The sequence below is a fragment of the Pteropus vampyrus genome, unplaced genomic scaffold, assembly GCF_000151845.1.
Source record: "Pteropus vampyrus isolate Shadow unplaced genomic scaffold, Pvam_2.0 Scaffold687, whole genome shotgun sequence".
In the NCBI taxonomy this organism is placed as follows: domain Eukaryota; kingdom Metazoa; phylum Chordata; class Mammalia; order Chiroptera; family Pteropodidae; genus Pteropus; species Pteropus vampyrus.
Genome location: NW_011889468.1, coordinates 122,862 through 129,676, shown reverse-complemented (window position 1 = coordinate 129,676; position 6,815 = coordinate 122,862).

Genomic DNA, 6,815 nt, shown 5'->3' with positions numbered 1-6,815 from the left:
GAAGTCAGAGGAAGAAAGGAACGAAAAGTAGACAGAACCAGTGGACTCCTGCTCGGTCAGAGAACAAGTCTCTCAACAAGTCCCTAGAAATGGCTTCGACCGTTTGCCCAAGGCAGGCTGATGTGTACCGCGTAGGGAAATGAATCCCAGGCACACTCACATGACGGAAGCCATGCAGAAATTAGGGGGTTGGAAGGACGAGTTTATGTCCTTTGGTCCCCTCGTGGTCACCGGAAAAGGTGATGCCGACCCGGACAAATTTCCCCGAGTGAGGGGGAGACCAACTCTGCAGTGAGAGAAGAAGAGGGTCCGCACAGGGTCCTGTGGTGGAGAGTGAAAGAAGAATTCAACACACATGCCAAAGATAGAGTTGAAAGTTTTTGAGAACAGGGAGAAATCTCCACCGACCGTGTGGTCTGCTCTCAGAGGCAGGGTGTGAGAGAGTCAGACACAGTGAGAGACAGAGTTAAGGCACTGACAGGTCCCCTCAGTGTTCTCGAGTGGCGGGGGGGGGGTGGAATCCAGATTCTAGGTCAATCTTTAGCTCCATTTCCTCTGGTATGGACATCCAGTGAGCAAGGGGAAGGGTAGGCAGCCTCCTGAAAGGTAACAGTATGCAGAGAGAAAGGCCTGCTGGCACTTCCCAGCCTTCGAGCCACCGGTTCTCCATGGCGTCAGCCACGGGGAATGACTGCTTGGTTCCTGTTTCCCCCTATCTGGTCTGGAGGAATGGATTGTCAGTAATCCAGTAGAAATTTTGACCCGCGCAGGGCTGGACAGCATACTGCAGTCTCAGATTGCGGCTACACTAACATTTTTAATTCTCTTGGCCTCCTCCCCACGTTTCCCAGGCAGCCACAGAGCCCGGAACGAAGCCCTGACCAAATCTCCGACCAAGGCATTATAGCAGGGAACCCTGAACACCATGCTTCCATGCTTCTGCTTCGACATGCCCCTGAAAAAGACAGCATCAGAAAGATCTCCAGGAGGGCAGTAACCGGGCATCAACCCGCTAGCAGAGAGCGGCACTGTAAGTTTAGGAGAGATATTTCAACAATAGTACTTCCGTGAAGTTCCCAAATATTGAAAATAGACACAAAACTAGAAAACACTGCAGGTCTGCTTCAGACCACTGCAATAAAAGAAACATTGCGATAGCATGAGTTATAATCTTTTTGTGGTGGAGGTTCTCATATCCTTTTTTGGGAAACCCACAGTTAATTAAATCAATACAGTGAAGTCCAACCAAACTACAGATGCCTCTAAATGTTATCTATCAACAAAACGAGTAAGAGCAGATACTTTTTTGGTTTTTTTGGTTGATGAGGTCACATTGCTGCTAGTGCTGAAATCATTTTCAATAAAACGAGCACAAATTTTCACACATCAGTGATGGGATAATCAAACGCTGCCTACGTGACTCTACTGCAAACATGGTACCGAGGGCAAGCTCACTTCCATTCCTGTAATAGGTAAAGGACTTTTTAGTGTCACAGCTGACATTGTATAGACCACCAGTCCTGGCTGATCACACCCCTTCCAGTCCTTCAACCAATCTAAATACACTTTCCTTACACAGAATGATTCTCTGTGGGGGTTAGTGGCCAGCGATGGACTAAGTGAGTCCCTGACAGTGTGTGCATCACAGTCACGCCAGTGGAAGATGGGTGGACAAGGGCGCAAGTAGATCTCTTTAGGATGTATGATAAAGGGTTTTAAGAAGGGCTTTTCCGGAATTATGGTGTGAAATCATCCCCTCCCCCAGAAACTTCGTTCTTTTTTTGAGATAGACTGGCTCTCATTTGATGTAGGGTGACCGTCAGAGGGACCCCTGGAAAAGGCAGTCATAGTTGGGTCTATCAGGTTATTGTAGGGGATCCTCGTCATCCAGATCAGTTCCCCTATATTGATGATTGGCAGTAGGTGGTCCTGACCCGACCTTGTTTGAGAGCCTGTCTAAAAGAGAACTGCAGACTAATGTTGGCCTGGGCCACTGCAACCTCCAAATCCTAACCTAAAGAAAAGAAACCAGTCTTGCCAAGTGCTCCGCCACCTCTGGATCCTGACCAAAAGCAGAAGTCTCTAGAGGAGAGGCCCTCCAAATACCCCTGCGTGAAACATGGGGCCCCATCTACTATGACCAGGATGGCCACATATAGAGCAGCCGACGCGCCCTTGTGTACTAGCCCTTCACCACCACTGACCTCTTAAACCAGAAAAATCATACCCCTTCCTTCACAGAGTAGCCTCAGGCCATGATCGATCTACTGCAATCTATCATCCAGACGCTTAATCGCACCTAGGCCGATTGCCACCAGCTAGCTCTTCATGACCCTCTTCAATACAGAAGAACGCTGGCGAGTCACCTAGGCTACTTTAAAGTGGCTAGAGGAACTTGCCCCGGCAGGGACCTTAAACAACCAGGACTATGCTCAAAACCAATTCCCCGAGGATCCCCAATGGGACCCCAGTGAGGACAAGGAACTCCAGATGCTCAAGCGCTATCAGGAGCCCTCCTAGGCAGTCTAAAAGGAGGAGGGAAGAAAGACATGAATATGCGTAAGACCTTGGAGGTACTCCAGGAACCCAAGAGATGCCCAAGCCAACTCGAATGAGAGGCTATGTCAGGCGTTTCGCCTTTACATCCCCTTTGACCCAGAGGCAGCTGAAAACCAGAGGATGGTTAATGCAGCTTTTGTCAGTCAGGCCCAGGGGAACACCTGGCAGAAATTACAAAAATTGGAGGGCTTTGCTGTATGAACGCCAGTCAATTATTAGGGGTCCAACAAAAGTGTTTGTTAACCGAGACCAAGAAGCCCAATGGGAGGCAGACTGAAAAATGAGAAGGAAAGTGAATATGCTCACCGCTGTCCTGGTAGAACCATCAGGACACTCCCAGACAGGTGCCTCAAAGGGCCGGGGCCAGGGCCAGGGCCAGAGGAGAAGGCGACCGGAAGAACCACCTCACTCAGAGGTGAGTTTGGGGCTGGACCAGTGTGCTCGATGCCACCAAATGGATCACTGAAAAAACAAGTGCCCACAACAGTTGGGCAGTTACTAGCCAGCTCTTGGCCCAAGATGAAGATGCCAAGTGTTCCAAGGATGGTAACAGCCGACACGGCGACTGCCTGAGGCCCCAGAATATGATTTCGTCGGCCTGGCTGCCCTGGGAGACTACGGAGAAGAGTAGGCCAGACCGGGCTCCATTCTGTTAGGCCCCCAGGAGCCTATGGTCCAAATGACTGTAGGAGGACGACCCATTGACTTTATGGTAGATACAGTGGCAGAAGATTCTGTGGTGACTCAACCCGTAAGCCCCCTTTCACAGAGACGGGCCACCATTGTGGGGGCTACAGGCAGCCAGACTCATCCCCCTTTCCTGCTGCCCTGACGATGCAACCTGGGAGACAGCAAAGTCATTCACGAGTTCTTATACCTCCCTGACTGCCCAGTGGCTTTAATGGATCGAGACCCGTTAGCTTCTGTTTTGGCGAGACCCCTTTAGGAGACCACAAAGCGGGGCGAATGAGAGACCCTAGTGTGGGAACAGGCATAACAAAAGGCCTTTGATTGACAGCCTATTGACCACAGAGTTTGGAACAGGCAGAAAGCTTGAACAGGACCCTTAAGACTCAGTTGAGAAAAATATGGCAGGTGACACATCTATCTACATTGGGACAAAGTCCTCTCAATGGCACTATTAAGAATCAGGTCGGCCCCAACCAAGAAGACTGGGTACTCCTGCTACGAGATCCTGTATGGGCGACCAGCCCTGCTCATCAAGGGAATGCAAGGGAACCTAAAGGAAATAGGCAAATTGACTCTGAGATGGCAGTTATAAGCCCTGGGTCCTACTTTGCAGGCTCTCAACCACTGGATTAGGGAAAGGCTGACTGTTAGTCTTACTACTGAGGCCCATTCCTTTAGGCCAGGAGATTCGGTGTGGGTCAAGGAAGGGAATCTCCAACCTTTAAAACCTCTTTGGAGGGGCTCATTCACTGTTATCTTGTTCCCGCTCACTGCAGTAAAGGTTGCTGAGATAATGCCTTGGATTCACCATAGCAGGCTTAAGCCAGAGGCCACAGACTGGGAGTGCATTTTAGACTCCACAGAGCCCCTCAGACTAACCCTCCAAAAAAAGACATTGACTGGACTTGCAGATCAAAAGAACATCAGCCCCGCTTGAAGCTGACCAATGCATCTGCTGCCGAAGCATGAAGACGGCAACACCCCACCAAGATGGCCAACATATCTGTAAGGACTGTTTGTGACCCCCGAGACTATAAATGTAAAGAGGCAATCAGGATAGGTAGTCAGGTCATACAGTATGGAAATATCAGCCCTTAGACCAAGAACAAGATGAAGATGATGCTCTCTGATCCAATCTTGGTCCCCGGCATCAAAGGGGGAAACTGGTAGCGGACGCCGAGCTCATTTCCCTTCCCATAATAGGTAAGAGACTTTTTAGTGTCACAGCTGACATGGCACAGAACACCAGCCTTGGTCGGTAGATTCTCTTATAGCCTGGCATCCAATCAAAATACACTTTCCTTATATAGAAAGAACATGCAAGTCTGTAACTATGAGGAAGTATAAGCCGTGTATAAAAGGGAAAGCCGTGCTGTAGATCAGGGATCAGCCTTTGGATGTGAATCCAATGAGGCAGTGCTGGCACCAAAAACACTACTTCCTGCTTATAACCTCAGCGTCCCGTCTCTCTGAGTATCCTGCAACGGAAGCATTAGAATGTCCACAAATCAGATCAGTAGCAATGAATTGACCTTCCAGAAGAAAGTAAAGCAGCACATTGAAAAGAGATATTTCTACTCTATTATCAATAAGATTCCCAATGTGTGTGTTTTTTTTTTTAAATACACCTTAAGTTACAACCAAAGCCATTATAAATCCGTCCATTGGGTATCTGATTATGGCATCTTTTGATCAGGGTTTGCTTAGTTTATGCAAACCCAGTGGAGATGCTGAGAGGATTAGCTTCATGTAAACTTCATCATTTTAGATTGCAGGAAGGACAATTCCCACCCAAAAATCTGTTATACAGTTCTCCAAAATAATGATATGATTTTAAGCAATTAAAGCTAACGATATCCACTAGAGTCCTTCTTTAGCTCAACTTATAAAAAACCAATCTGCTGAACATGAATTTTCCAAGTGAATAACTCATGGCCAATTTGTAAAAGCCTACAATGCAAATTTATCAACTTTCCAAAAACCAATGAACAATTATAAAAGCATACTAAAAATGGTTATAAGAACAATATTAACATCCATTTTCAATGTCTAAAAACTAAAAACATTTTTTTAGTATACAATATATTCAAAAAGCATTTCACTATGACACAAATGCAACGTATTATGGAAACATGTCACTTTAACTTTTTTCTTTCAAATATTTTGTTTTTTAAAAAGTTTTAAAATATTTTAGCATTAAAATATAGCATTTTATTTTAATCAATATCTTTTTAATCTGTCCTAGAAAGTCACATACATATAATTAGTAAATACTGGCTTTAAGGAACTAATTATGTGAATCAGTAAGAATCTAAATCAACAGATTTATTTCTCTTTGGCACGTCTTTGAAACTTTCTGTAAACTGCTGCAAAATTAATATATTTCCAACATTTTTATCACAAAACAAACTTATTACATTTCCTAATTGACTGCATAGCTGCAACTAATTACAGATATCTTTGGGTATTTTATATGTCAATATATAACATTCCCTACACTAGAACCTCAATCGTTTTCCCAGAAATCTCTAGGTACCAATTTATTAATGTTGCTTTAATTCTCAGATAACTTACCTAAGTGTGGTAGTTCTTGATGTAAACCAGTTGATCCCAAAGCAGGTAAACTCACATCAACTATGAACTTGTTAGAAATGCAAAATCCAAGACCTGACCTCAGATGTACTTAAAAAAAAATTCTGAGAATAAAGGAGGGGTACAATTTGAATTTAAAAAGCCTAGAGTTATGATAAAACATGCTAAGAATTCAAATGCTCCTTAATCGCATAACAGATAATATTAACTGTGCTGATGTGATGAAAGAGACACTCCATTGATCACTGAAGAGTAATAGCCTCAGAAACAGCCAATACCCCTTCATCCCACCAAACACAAACTCTAAAGTATGCAAAAAAACCGACGAAACATATAAGATCTCGGAGTTGTTTCAGGATCTGAGACAGTCTGTTATATACAGAGATAATATAATAAACAATTTCAAGTATTATCATGAAGTAAATATGGAAAAATCTTGAGACAAAACAAGCAATTTAGGAACCTATTGCTTTATAAAAATAGAGGACACACAAGTGTGTCTGCAGTGCCAATCCAGCTGAGCTGGTCTCATGGCATGTTACTTACTGTGCCTTCGGGAATCCAGAGGGTCTGGTCTGAATCCCGGGGGTCCTGAGACGCTGGAGCCGCCAAAGTCAGTTCTCAGAGGCCGTCGGTATGCACGCAGCAACTGCCACATGGGTGACTTCCGTCAGCACTTTCTGGCTGTTCTCACGGAAAAATGTCGGAATGGATGCTCTTCAGGACTAATGAGGATCCCAACCTTGAGCAGGGGTCTAGGGACCAGGGACATGTCCAGGAGACTTTCTTGACTCGACAAGGTAAAAGGCCGCTTACTGTCTCTGCCGTGAATATCTGGCTGAGCCGCCCTCACGCGACCAACTTTCTAAAGGCCATGGGACCTGGTCTGATGCCAGGGGAAAGCCGAAGCATCCTCTCTATGGCTCTGAGGAGAATGACTGGTTGGCAAAAGCCTCTCAGTGTAGGCTTCCCAA